We start from the raw sequence: 14,985 nt of genomic DNA on the forward strand, positions 1-14,985 counted from the left end.
GTTTCTGAAGGGAGTAGACACGTCCCTGGGAAATGGTCAGAAGCCCATTCATGTTAAAAAGTGGCGCACACACATACACCCAAAGTAAAGAGTCAACAATTTGCCCACTTCTTGAAAACCTGAGTAAGACTGAATTCAAACCTAATAACCGAGCACATTTGTCAGAGGAAATTTCTATACAGCCTAGCATTCAGGGTACAACATAGTTATTTTTGTGTGCTTTTAGCCAGGTTTCCAGAGACAAATGAGACCAAATGGTGGGACATAAAGACATGAAAAGGCACAATGGGAAGCTAGAAATGAGTATGGGCCCACGTAATTCTGAGGCTAGAAAGGCCATGGGTATAAAAGAAGTTAGTGCCATTAGAAAAGCAAGCAATGTGTACCAGGATAACAGAAAGGATGTTTTGACTGTATTTCAGGAATTAGTGAGAGCCCACTCAGCACAGACTCCAGATTGTAAAACTGTAAACTCTTTGGAGAGCATTTCCTTTAAAAAGACAGAGTCCCTGCAATATTCCACTAACAAAGAGCTTCTTCTTCTTTTTTAATATTTTTATTAGGTATTTTCCTCATGGGGGGAGGATATGGGGGACTTTTGGGATAACAAAGGGCTTCTTAAGGAAGTAGTATTTCCAGGTTTAGTCAACCAAATGTTCAGAAGCCACCTCAGCCATGGTCGAATGGGACGAAATTCTTCTTGAGTTGACAGAGGAAGCTAACCAAACATTTCCTCCCACCAGCTGTGTGAGGTATATATTTGGTCACAGTAGTGTACTTCTGTAAGTGGGATCATTCAGGTTAAGCCATTTTAAGAGGTCTTGGTCTCCTTCTCCTCCTCTTCCTCCTCCTCCTCCTCCTCCCCCGTCCTCCTCCCCCTTCTCCTCCTCCTCCTTCTTCACATAATGGCCTCACACTTCATCCATGCAGTCAGACTTCTCTTCCTTTTGAATGTCGAGTAATATCCCTGTGCATGTATATAATACCTGTTCCTGTACTGTTCTGGTTAAAAATCAGAGGAGGGATGAGAAGTGTAACAAAAAGTCAAGGATGAGGGAAAGCAGCCTTTACAGTACAGACTAGGAGGGGTATCAGAGGCAAGAGGGAGATCGGAGAGGATGGGGGATCAGAATGAGGAGAACACACTATATACATGTATGAAATTATCAAGTAACAAATTTATTATTTTTTTATAATTTATTTTTTATTCATATTACATCCCAATCCCAGCCCCCCTCTCCTCCCAGTCCTGCCCTTAAAAATTCCTTCCCCCAACATCTCCTCCCCTTCTCCTTAGATCCCTTGGGTAATACTCCATCCTGGGACATCTAGTCCGAGTAGGACTAAAAACCTCCTCCCTAACTGAGGCCTAGCCAGGCAGTCCAGGTAGGGGAAGAGGAAATTTTAATCAATAAATTTTCTCTTTGAGTAACAAGAAAAGAAAAGAAACTGTCCTTTCTTTACCTACTTGCCTATAAGTGGCTGTTTTGGTTGTTCCTGACTCTTGGCTACTAGGAATGATGCTGAAACATGGATGCATGCCTATCTCTTCAAGACCCTGCTTGTGTCCCACACACACCTAAAGCTGGGATTGTCAGAGCGTGTGCAGCTCTCTTATGGATTTCTTGTTTCCTCTAGAAGCTGCATCATGTTACACTCCTACCTATAGCACAGTGGTTCCAATTTCTCCAAATCTGTGCCATTTGTATTCCCTACTTTTGGTTGCTTTGATTTCCATTTGATGAAACCATCCAAATAAATGTAAGCTTTGTTGTCATTTGGGTTTAAATTTATCTCATGATCAGTGATACTAAAAATCTATTCATATGCTTGTTACTAATTGTATGGCTTCCTTAGAAAACTATCCATTCAATGTCTTTGCCCATCTTTCAATCAATGCCTTGTTATGTTGCTGAGTTGTAAGTAGTAACCATATTTTTCAGTATTAACCCTGGATCATCAGATGTGGTTTGAAAACATTTCCTTCTACTCCATGAGTTTTGTCTCCACTGTTGTTTCCTGTCACACACACACACACACACACACACACACACACACACACACACACGTTTTCCAGTCTTATGTAGTTCTGTGTGCCTATTTTTGCTATTATTTCTTATGTTTTTTTATGTCCTTTCAAAGAAGCCACAGGCCCAAGTCATGAAGCTCCCTCCCATATATTTTAAAGATTCATAATCCAATGTTTTACAGGTAGGTCTCTAACATGTTTTCAGTTAATGTTGTGTGTGTGGCATAAGATAAGGGTTCAATTTTCTTCTGCATATCGAAGTCTGTTTATCCCACATCATTTGTGGAAGCCATAGTCCTTCCCCATACCAGAGTCTTGCTTCCTGTGGAAGATACTTGACCACATATGTGATGGCTTTAAAGTATTTTAGCATCTGATACCTTCTGTGAAACCCATTCCCATTGGAAATCCCTAAGGTGGCTTCTGTTTTCTTGACTAATTCCAAATTGACAAGTTTAACAGGCTTGCCTGCTCCAGCAGGTCTGGCTTTACAGAGCTCTTAGCGCTAAAACTCTTCCTTTAACCTTAGAATACTCCAAGACTCTTAAAGGTCACAGCACACTCTGGCCTGTCCAGGCTTTTACAAGTTGTTTTGATGGTGACAGATAATGCTTTGAATTCTAAGAGAATGTAACCTTTTCTTTTTAAATGAGAACATAATACATAGGAAAGGAAGTGTTTTTCAAAGATACTGGCATATTTGAGAGTGGTTTAGAACACCGTTGCTTCCCCAACAGAAAGCTCGCACTGAGCATTGTCAAAACTGTGTGACAGAAGATATTTTCAGAAACATGGGGTAATTTTTTTTTTGTTAGATGAGTCCTTTCTATGAACCCCAGTCTGGGTTTGCACTCACAATGTAGACCAAACTTGTGCACAGTACAGACCTGTAGCTCTCTGGACGCCCGGAAACAAAGTAAGTACCTTATGGTCACCTGGGGGATTTATCTCCATGTGCAAGCTTCAGTTCTCAGGGACAGATTGCCCCTTGGGTACTTGGTCTCCACACACTCATGAAGACAAATTCTCCTGTCAGAGAGTCAGCGGCACCTGTCGTGCCTGACTGATGGACGACAGATGGATGGATGAGCAAGGCTGCAGAAATTTTTTTTCACAATGTCTTATTTTACACAAGAATCACTAAATTCTTGTGTTTGAGATGTCCCATTTCCTTCCCTTCTCAGTTACAAATCAAAGAACGCTAGACCAGAAGAACTTCTGGGTTTATTCATAATGGGAAATAAAGCACCGAGGACAATACACACCCAAAAGTTGCAGAGTTAGGATAAAGTCATAGAAACAGTAGTAGGAAGTTGGCGTTACTCAGGGGTTTCTATTGCTATGATGAAACACCATGACCAAAACGTGAGCTGGGAAGCAAAGGGTTCATTCAGTAGCTCACACTTTCAGATCATAGTTCATCACTGAAGGAAGTCCAGACAGTAACTCCAGCAGGGCTGGAACCTGGAGGTAGGAGCAGATGCAGAGGCCACGGAGGGTTGCTGCTTACTGGGTTGCTTTCATGGCTTGCTCAATCAGCTCTCTTACAGAATTCAAGACAGCCAGCCCAGGGATGGCACCACCCACCATGGGCTGGGCCCTCCCCCACTGATCCCTAATTGAGAAAATGCCTTATTGCTGGATCTCATGAACTGAGGCTCTTTCCTCTCTGATGAAGCTTGTGTCAAGTTGACATAAAATCAGCCAGTACAGAAGTACAGGGGAAAAAAAAAACCTATTTTCTGGCTCTAGAGAGTTGCAGGGCATGACAAATACCACAGACGTTTCCTTGTCTCTTTCACAGAATGTCAAGGCTAAATGAAAGAACTACAACCTATATATAAATGTGCATTGGTGTGCATGTGTGTGCATACACATACACACACACACACAAAGCACACAACCAGAAGGCTCTGAGGGATACTGGGGGATAGTCAGATCACTGCTTGGCAGAAAAAACGAGAACAGGAAAGAGACTAGCACAAAGCAGAAACAGAAATCTTAGAACCATGTGCAGAAAGCAAGAGCTTTAGAAAGTATCAGTAACAGCCACGGACCAGGGCTTTGCTTTAAATCCTGTCTGCCCTTTTCTCCTTTTGGGGCTGAGGGCAAGGTATTTAATCTGTCTGTGCCTTGACTTCTCTATCTGTGGAAAGTCAATTACAAAAGTAACTTAGCAACATGGGGTTTCTATCATCCATGCAGAGGACGCATTTAAAGACCCTGGCATACAGTAAGTGCTCAATACACACCAGATGCTACCATCATCAACGAGAGACATCCCTGTGGGCAGAAGAACAGAAGGCACAATAAATTCTGACAGTCTGTGACAGTACTGTCCAACAGAAGTATAATACACATCACCCGTGGAATTTTAAATACTCTAGGTGCCATATCAAAAGGGCTAGAAATGAGCACGATCAGTTTTGCTAGCTAACTCCAAATATATAAAATCACGTTAACATATTACATGGAAATTGGTAAACGAAAATGTTTTATGTGCTCTTCTGATAATGAAGCCTTTTAAAACAGGTTTGAATTTTAGATGTATTAAGATTTGCTGTATTTTACAGACTTGGTCACCCATGTGGCTATGGCTGCTAAACTGCAAGTGCCCCAGTGAGGTGACAGTTGACTGTTGCTTTCTCCAGGTTATTGGGTTCTGCTTTATAGAGGTGCCTCAGCCATCTGATTTTCACTAAATCTAAAGAGACTACCCCATTTGTACTAAACGATTTTCTTTTCTTACCAAATCTCCCAGCATGTCCAATGATAACTCAAATCACGACCACATCCAAAGCCTAAGAAACTTGCCCCCTCATTAGGTAAGACAGTGGACACACTCAGAAAGGAAGTGTTAACTCAGGAGAAGCCTGGCCTCTGCAATTTCAGTCCTTTTACATGAACAGTCTGGAAGAACAATACTCAACAGAGGGCAGAAGACACCAGGGCTAGAAGGATACTTGGCCATGGCTGCCTTCAAGGTGTCCTGAGAATGGTGAGGGGGAAGAAGGAGGAGATTGAAGGGCTCAAGAAAGCTTATCTTTCTCTTGTTCTGTTCAGGGAGTTTCTGGGACATGATCGCTTCCATGATGCTGGCACTGAGCAGGAGTGAAGGTCATCGCGCCCACATTTTTACCTTGTCAGACTTAGTCAACTCCACAAACTGGCAAAATCAAGCCTAATCATTAAACCAGACTTACCATTCTTAGAATAAAGTATTTGCTGTGTGCAAGTATGAGTACCTGAGATTCAACCCCCAGCACCCACATAAAAACAGCATGTTTGTAACCTAGGAGCTGGGACTGGGGACAGAAAGTTCCCTGGAGCCCACAGACCATCTAGCTTAGCTCCATTGATGAGATTCAGGTTCAATGAGAGACCCTGTCTCAAAAAAGAAAGGTAGAGATCAATTAAGGGAAGACATCCAGTGTCAACCTCTGGCCTCCACATACATGTGAACTCATGTGCACATGTGCACACACCCACTAACAAATACACAGACCACACATACACAAATTTATTTTACTGTAAAAAAAATCATTGTAAGTAAACCATTCCTTCCATTTCCCAGTGAGAAGTCCACAATAATGTTTTCAGAAAATCTTAAATTAATATATAAAGTTTTAGGTGTAACATTAGCTACACCTCTATTTTTCATAATATTTCAAGTGTTTAATATTAATATTTACACATTTAATATTTGTATTAATAATTAATTATTAATTATGAATTCCAACACTCAGAAGGCTGAGGCAGGATTCTGAATACAAAGGCACCCTGAGCTACATGGGTGAAATTTATCTCAAAACCGCCACAACAAAAACATATTTCATAAACTACTTATTAGTTGAAAAACGGATAATGGCCCAAGGTGTCTCAAGCCAGAAAGGACAGATTCAAATCTCAGCTACCCTATCTATTTCAAATATTTCAGTTCATTAGTTAATGTCTCCTCATTTGTAAATAAGAATAAGAGTAAATAGTAACATTTCGATCACAGCATTGTTGAGATATCAAACACTAAATAGACACAAACACCTTAGACTATTGCTCAACAAATGGTATATATATTTAGGGGGAGAATGTAGGTTATTAAATTCTCAACAGCTATAAAATTCTTTTTAAAATGTATGATCTTATTTCATGTGTATGGGCATTCTGCCTGCATGTATGATGCCCACAGATGCCTGAAGAGTGTGCCAGATCCTATAGAATTGGAGTTACAATTGGCTACAGGCTTCCATGTGGGTGCTGGGGATGGATCCCAGGTCCTCTGGAAAAGCAACCAGTGCTCTTAACAGCTGAGCCAACTCCTGAGTCCCAGTTAGGAAATTCTTTATTCAAACTGTTCATATGCACTCTGGGCATCGATGTCTATGACTAAAACACCTGAAGGATATATGCATATCACGTTCTGCTTTAATTATCCTGTTTCAGTTAACTCTGCTGCCCTAGCAAACACGGGAGGCGCATGAGCTTCTACAGAAGACAGGAACATATTTGAGGCCAGAGATTTCCAGGTTCCAGCCTGTAATAAATTGTTCCCATTGCTCTGGGCCTACAGTGAGGCAGCACATCTGAAAAATCAAAAGCTTATAACCTAGGGAGTTAAAAGTGAAGAAGAGGAGGAGGGGGAAGGTGGATAATGGAGAGGAAGACAAAGAGGATGGTATGTAAGAGGGAAAGTAGGAAGAAGAGGAGGAGATAGAGAAAAGATGGTGGAGGAGAGAAAAGAGGAGGGCAGAGAGATGATGATTGATGCCTCATTCTCACCTTCAAGGACACGCCTCTAGCACCCTAAGACCTCTTCCTAGCATATTTCCCCCTGGAAGGTTCCACCAACTCCCTCTAACACCAGGCCTCGAACACATGAACCTTTGGGGGAAACTTGGGATCAAAACTATTGCATATACTCCTGAGCATATGACAGACATATCTGAAATCCAGATATGAGGTCACAAGACAACATATATTCAAATAGCCATCCACATGTGTGTTAGAGCAGATGCATTGCCCTGTTTATCTAGCAGATGAGTATTCTGATCACTTCAAGGTTCTTTTTTGCTGTTCAAAGCAATTCTTAGGACCCTTGTTTATAACAACAGCCAGCGCTCATTATTACCCAGTCATATCTGCTGCTATAATTACTAGACCTGCATTCAATTTTCTGTCCACTTTTTTTCTACCAATTCTGTGATCCCTATAAACATCCCAAACTAGCACTGATTGGGGTCATCACAGGCTAATGCAGTTTTCCCAATTAATTTTGTAGTCCTAGGTACACCAGAGACCATCTCATAAAATGAGATGCTTTGTAAGCATTTTTCAGAGCACTGTCTGGAGACAAGGACATTGTCTCTTATTTGGGTGTGTCAGAAGCATGGCACCTTTCTGTTCCTCTGCTGCCAAGTTTTGGATGCTAGTCAAATAAACCATGGCTCATCTATCCAATAGGACACCAAGCCATCTTGGGAGGGGAAAACCTAGATGGAAAACCAGTAGTGGGAAAAGAGACGGAGGGCAGAAGGGCCAAGCGACTTCAGAAACCATCATGACCTGCAGCCTTGGGAAGCAGAGGCTGGCCCCAGACTTCTTGAGGCCAAGTCCTCACTCAAGCACATGCTGGTGGTGACCTTGGACAAGCCATTTAAGCAATCTGTGCCTGACTCTCCTCATTTGTAAGATGTAGATAATAAAAATACTTAGGAAGAATATTTTAAGGATTACACTGCTGAATGTCCTTAAGCTGCTTAGTATAGCATCCTGCCACAAGTTACCTGCTATATAAATACCACTTTCCTATGAGCAGAACAATTACTATAATCTATACACTATGTGTGTATCTATCCTGCATAATTGCTATACATGTATGCTCTCTCTCTCCTCCTCATCTTCTGCCACTTACTGTCCTCTTCCCTTTCTTTCCCTTCCTCATCTCCCTCCTCCTCCCTTTTCTTCTCTCTTTTTCAGCACATGCCAATCTGTTAATAGTGATATTAGGGTGAATATCACATGCCGAGTAAGAAAGAATAAGCACATATGTACAAACCAATCGTTTTTTAAAGATTTAATATACAGTATTTCATCATTACAGAGGGTTAATGGAGCTGAAGCTGAATAGGAATTCAGGAATGTATAGTTTTGAAATAATTAGCAACAGTATTAGGAGTGATATGAAACCCTAAAGACCATGTGCCCAGGCCATTTCAGTATTAATACTTTGGAAGACATAATAAGTGAGCTTGGGGCACACAACACTTTTCCCAGAGAGTCTCTTCCAAATTGTACTCCCCAGTGAGCCCTTGACTAGCTTCAGCGTGAACGAAGGTGAATCCCCCAAATCCCTTTTACCTGGTGCAAAGATCAAAGGACAAGCTCTGCAGAAAGCAAGCCCAAAGGACCTTTCCCTGGATCCAGTTCACAGCCTTATCCAGCAAAGAGTACACACTCAAACTGTGACAGCCACAGGGCTGCTGAGAATATGAAAACATCAGAATTGAAAACTGTCCTGAAACCTCTTCCCCCATCCCTGACTCTACTAGTCACCCACCACCCATGGACTCCATACATGGACCACCATGTGCTCCATGCAGAGAACAGGAAATCCAGTCCAGGTCTTGAGGAGGCTCTTAGCCATAGTGAGGAATGTGAGGCAGCAGGGAGGGGGAGACTCAGCAACAGAGCATCGTGGAGAAAAGTGTCCAAAGGATTCCAGACTCCTAGATGATATGGGCTCTGGAGTTTAATAGGAAAAGGCAGGCACACTCTAGAAAATGACTCAGTAAGTATGGCAAAGGCATGATGGTGGGACATGCCAGGTTTGTGGCTAACAAGAAAAAGTCAAATCTGACTGTCTCCCTCAAAACTAGGAATGTTCTGGAAGAATATCATTAAACATCATGAAGAGAAAGGGGCCAATCTTGAAAAAAGCAGACTATAAAAGAGTTGGCCAGTAAGCAAAAGTTTACCAACATCTTTTCATTCCAACATGGTGGTCAGGCACTATCACTATCCCACGACACTCAAAGCTTTGGATGCTGACCCTAAACTCCCAAATGAGACACCCAGGGCAGAAGAGTTCCGGTGGTCATATCCCAGTTGTGTGAGCAGCCACCTTGGACGGCTAGGTGATACTTCAGTATTTAGCTCTATAGTGTACCAAGCCTCATTTCAATGGAAGATTCCCAAAATTAGCCAGCAGGATTGAAGGATAGTCTTCTAAAACTAGACACAGAGAATAAAAAGAAGAGGTTAAAAAGGTAAAAGAAGCTGGCCCTTGGAGTGTATGCCACTCAGGTCTCATGATACACAGAAGAATACTCAGTAGAGCTCAGTGGTAAAAGCTTGCGCAAAACTTTAATAATCTAAGTTCAGTTCTTAGAACCCACAGCAGAAAAGATACAACTGTGAAAAATGTTCTCCAGACCTACACACACACACAAACACACATACACACACAGAGAGAGTAACACTACTGAGGAGAGAGATGACTCAGTGGATGAAGTACATTCTGAATGAACATGAGGCCAGGAGTCTAGATCCCCACCACCAATATAACAATAGGCATAGCAGTAATCTGTAGTCCTAGTACTCACTCTTGGTGGTGGGAAAGGGGTAAGTCCCAGGCATGCTAGCTGAATAGACTAAACAATTAATAAACTCAGGGTTCAGCAAGAGGCTCTGCTTTAGTAAATACAGCAGAAAGTAGCAATCAACCCAGGGTGATACCCCATGTCTTCTGGCCTACACACACACACATACACACACACACACACACACACACACACACACACACTCACACACACTCACACACACACACACAGGTGAGCATATAAATACACACAGGAAGACACACATATGCATGCAAAGACACATGCAAGCACATACTCATATGTACACACACAAACATGCATACATGCATACATACACATGTATATACATGCACGCACACACACACACACACAATTTGTTTGACAGACATTGACATTAACATATTTAAGTCCCAGCACTGGTGATGTTTCAAGAAAAATGTTGATCTTACCTACAGAAGAACAAACTCTAGCTTCCTACACGGCCCAGGAACAAACTTGCTATCCAACCAATCATCACTGGCAATGCCACGAGATTTTATGCAGCTGATGTCCATCTTGGCATGCATAGTTCTTCCTAAAGCACACCGAAAAGCCTCCGTCCATCTAACATCTAAGCCACAAGCTATTATGTTACTCTGAGCAAGCTACCATTTGTTCCCGATGCCTTTTCTGCTTTAGGATTCACAAAGCATTTTCCCAAACATTTTTGACATGTGGATGGTGTTCCCCCCCCCCCTTATCTCAAAAGTAATGCAAAGCATTCCGGCTTGGAAGTACCGTAAGGGAATAAATATAGAAATATATACCACTGGAAGCAAGTTTGGTAAGTCTGTCTGGACATGAGTGCACTGGTGTACAAGCACGAATGAGGCCTACAATGTAGTTTAGAAGAAAATACAAGGGACTTGAATATGAAATGAGACAGGGTTGTTAAATAAATTGTGGAACAGTCATTGGAATGGAAAACCCTGAAGCTTTTAGATAACATGATTTGAGAAATACTTAATGATATGGGAAAATGCTTTTTTAAAAGCATATGAAGAAACATATTTATATGTATTTGTATGCATGCATGACTTCCACTTTGTTTTCCATCGCTATGTCTATTGTGCATAGTCGCTTGCATGAATATGCATTGGTCTTCCCCTCATAAATCACACTGCAAATAGAAATCATTTTATAAGATACTCAGTTGATGACAGAAGCATGCACATCATCTATATTTTACTAGTCAAGATTCCAAGCCTGTCCACCTTTGCCACGGGGAGCTCGCATGATCTTGGTCCAGTTATTTAATTCTCTGGGACTCAGTACACTACAAAATGAAAAGGTGACAATATCTCTGAACTCATGAGGGAGTTGCAAATTAGATCAAATATTATATGGAAAAAATGCCTAATCTAATTCTCGCTTAGAGTAGGCACAGAGTAAATGCCAGCTTCTAACATCTCTAATGCCCTTATGTAAGTTCCTCTGTGAAAAAGGTGCTCTGGGCAGGGATAGAAGCAGGTCACTGATATGAGATTGACTGGGCTTTAGCTATCTTTGGGATATAATAACAAACTACCACAAAGTAGTAACTGAACACTATAAGAACTCATTTCCTCCCAAGTCTATAAGCCAAAGGTTCAAAATCAAGGTGTTGACCAAACTATGTTCCCACAAAAGGCTCCAGGAAAGAAGCCTTCTCTACTTTGTCTAGTTCCTGCTGTCTACTAGCCATTCTTGGCTTTCCTTGGGTTATAGATTCATCACTCCAATCTCTGCCTTTATCTTCATGCGACCTCTTCCCGTATGTGTGTGTGTGTGTGTGTGTGTGTACCCCTATGTGCTGGTTGGGTTTCATCAGCTTGACAAAACCTGTGACATATCTAAAAATGGAGAACCACAATTTAGAAAATGCCTCCATGAGCAATCCTCTGGGGTACTTTCTTAATCATTGATTAATGTGGGAGTACCCATCCCATTGTAGGGGTTACCAGCCACATGCAGGCACTAGATGCTGTAATAAAGCAGGCTGAGCAAGCCATGAGGAGCAAGTCAGTAAGCAGGCTTCCCCACTTAGTTCCTACTCTGACTTCTCTCAGTGATGGAGCATGACCTGAGAGTTCTAAGATAACATAAACCCTTTCCTGTGCAGGCTAATTGTGGCCAAGGTGTTTTATCACAGCAATAAAAACCCTAAGACATCCTACTAGTCCTATTAGACTGACATCCAATATAATCAGCACAGCCTCATCTTAATGCAATTAGGGACATAAGGGTACCAGATTATTTCCAAATAAGGTCAAATTCACAAGTACCTGTGTTTAGAACTTGCACATGTCCTCTGAGGAAGAAAAATTCAGTCCATAGCTGCTAGCAGCCCTCCATAAACACTAGCAGTTATGGAGAAATGGATAAAGATGTGTGGCCTGAGAACCCGAGGGCATAAAAGGGAGACCAGAGCCATCATGGAAGCTATACCTCCTTTCACAGGAGACTGATGGGAAGATCATGTTGCCAGGTGTCCCATGTTATTCCTTGTTTGTCCCCAGCTCCTGTCCTCGCTAACCATTCCAATCAGACAACTACCAAGCTTTAATACCAAGTATTAAAGTAAAGAGTGCTTTCTTCTTTCTTTCATTTCGAAAAAATCTAAACTTAGTGCAGAGTGTTTGCCATGGACAACAGAAAGGCCAAAAATTCAACAGGGCTGCATCTGTGGAAAGCTAAACAAAGGAGGGAGAATGTTTCTCATCCCGGAAGGGTTCAGAGAAGGACTTGCTGGACCACTCTGCTTTACAGAAGCACTTAAGAAGGGACAGGCCAAAGACAGGCTGTTGAGTGGGCAGCTACCTAGACCTGGCAAAGGGTTGCTGGCCTCAGAAAAAAAGTAGAAGAAACATGCAGGGATGGAAGGGATGCAGGGATGGACGGGATGCAGGGATGGATGGGATGCAGGGATGGAAGGGATGCAGGGATGCAGGGGATTGTACAGCTGAAGGATTCCTAAGGAAATTATAATACCAGTATAAGTCTTAAGATATTTCACAGAATAAATGGTTAAAAATTCAGATCAATTCCCTGTGGGATCAGAATGAGTCGAATTGACGTAAGGATGGAAAATAGATAAAGAATTTTCTGTGTACACAGAAGTATGACCTGCAAGTCAGCCCTACTCCATTCCTGACACCTAAACAATGCCCTCTGACCATGACAAGGCCCCTCCTAGACCTTTCCACCACAGGCTCTAACCTTTTCAAAGTCCCATGAGACCTATGGGGCTGGAAGGGTGGTTCAGTCAGGAAAGAACTGGCCATGTAAGCATGAGGCCCTGAGATGAGGCTCTAGAACTCTTGTACAAAAGCACAGTGTGTGGGGCATGCACCCAGTGCTGGGAATGTAGGCGAAGGTGGATGACTGAAGCTTGCTGGCCTGGTAAAAGAAAGAGACCTCCGTTTAAAAACAAAGCATGGTAGAGAACAACTGAGGAAGATACCCAAGGTTGACATTCAAATGTACAGCCAGGCACATGAACACATACACATACCATATCTACCTACCTGTGTGTGCGCGCACACACACACACACACACACACACACACTATATTTACAGTACTTGCATTGTTATGCTCCTCACTGCAGGATGCTCTCTGAATGAACCTCATGACCTCTGTGTGGAGGTCGTGCCATGGCTAAGAATCTGTGGCAGATACTGTTAGGTAAGACAGTGTCCTAGGGAGAAGTTTTGTGTGTATCGCTTACACTAATCCTCAGCAATAACGCAAGGCATGAGAAATGGTCCTGAACTCTGAAATGTTTGCCCAAGGGCTTCTCCATGGAAAGATGAGAAGGTGTGTGATAGGGCAGGAGCAAGGGGAGGCAGGAACAGTACTGGATTCTGAGAGCTGAGCTACAGGAAGCTCCCAAGCTTTCTCCAACAGCAGTGCATTCTGGGAATTGAAACACTTCCCTGGCCTGTCTGACTCATGCCAGACCAGCTTCTAGAAGTTTCCCTTTTGTGAAGTGTCAATGGGTATCAGTGGGCTTGAGGGAGGCACAAGATCTTAAAATTTCCTATTCTTATATTCCAAAATGGTTCTAGGACCAGAAAAGAGTCTGGGGGCAGCTTGCCCAAGGCCTGCCCTAGGCAGACAGTTCACACACACACACACACACACACACACACACACCCCTGGCCATCTCCAGGAAGCTCTCACGTGGATTTTCCAATAAAACGTGGGAAAACAGAAGCAGCCAGGTGCCAGCATCGCTTGGCAGAAGCCTGGAGTAAGCTGATCTGTCATGTGGGTTGTGGTTTGGATAGGAAATATCCCTAGAAGGCTCTTGGGTTCAGTACATCATTCAGCAGTGGGAACTTGAAGACGTGATTGCATCATGAGGTCTCTACAGCCAATGGATTCATTTACTGATAGATTAACAACTTAATGGAATACCAGGAAATGTAAAATTGAGGAAGGCAAGCCAGACTAGGGGACAAATATCACTAAAGACGTGACTTTAAAGGGTCTCTGTCTGTCTGTCTGTCTCTTTACTTCCTGGCTTCTGAAAGGGAAGAAATCCTATCTCACACCTTTACTGCCAAGGTGTTCTGCTGGACAGCAGGTCCATCCAAAGCCATGGATCCACCTCACCTTGGCATGAACCCTCCCTCCACAACCACGAGCCCAAATAAATGTTTCCTCCTTTAAATTGTTTCTCCTAGGTGTTTTCTTGCCGCAGTTGCAAAGCTAGCACTGGATCTACAACAAGGGCCTTGGAAGCTAAGAATTGGATGCTGTAAGTAGGCATCCAGAGGAACCTTCTTCAGTTCTGCACTGAGGGAAGGTTTCTATGGGAGGTTACGTGAGCTGAGACTTGAAGAAAATGGTCCATGGTAGAGAAAGGCATTACAGTGTGTAGGAGGAGCATGTTCAAAGATCATGCTAAATCAGGACAGAATATGACATGTCCAATCATCAGAACCAGCCAGGGTATCGTAAACACAGAGAGGTAAGATGGAGTACTTGAAAAAGATGCTAGATAGCCCGGTTAGGCCTAACAGTAGGTGAATTGCAGTCTACTTAAAGGCCAAGCCACTAAAGAGATTAAGCTCCAAAATAACACGATCCGATTCACCCAGGCCAAGTATGACACAGAACTTGTCGCACAGACTGGATCAATAAATGGCGACAGACTTCAGAATAAACTGACTCAAGCTAGATTCCAGAAGAGATGGAAACTCCTGGACTACAGAACACGTGTAAGATTTCAGACACCAGAATAGTTTCTGCTCATCCAAATTCACTTCCACACCTCTTAGCCTAAGCAGCATGCAGAGCCGCTGAGCTCCACGTGAACCTCCTGACAGACTCATTT

At 42.7% G+C, this 14,985-nt stretch overlaps 1 protein-coding gene across 11 annotated transcripts in view; it reads right to left on the reverse strand.

Annotated features, from left to right (window-relative positions):
* Positions 1-14,985, reverse strand: part of Ptprt (protein tyrosine phosphatase receptor type T) — a 1,083,833-nt gene that overhangs the window by 782,638 nt on the left and 286,210 nt on the right. The window lies entirely within an intron of this gene.

This window comes from Mus caroli, chromosome 2 (genome assembly GCF_900094665.2).
Source record: "Mus caroli chromosome 2, CAROLI_EIJ_v1.1, whole genome shotgun sequence".
NCBI lineage: Eukaryota > Metazoa > Chordata > Mammalia > Rodentia > Muridae > Mus > Mus caroli.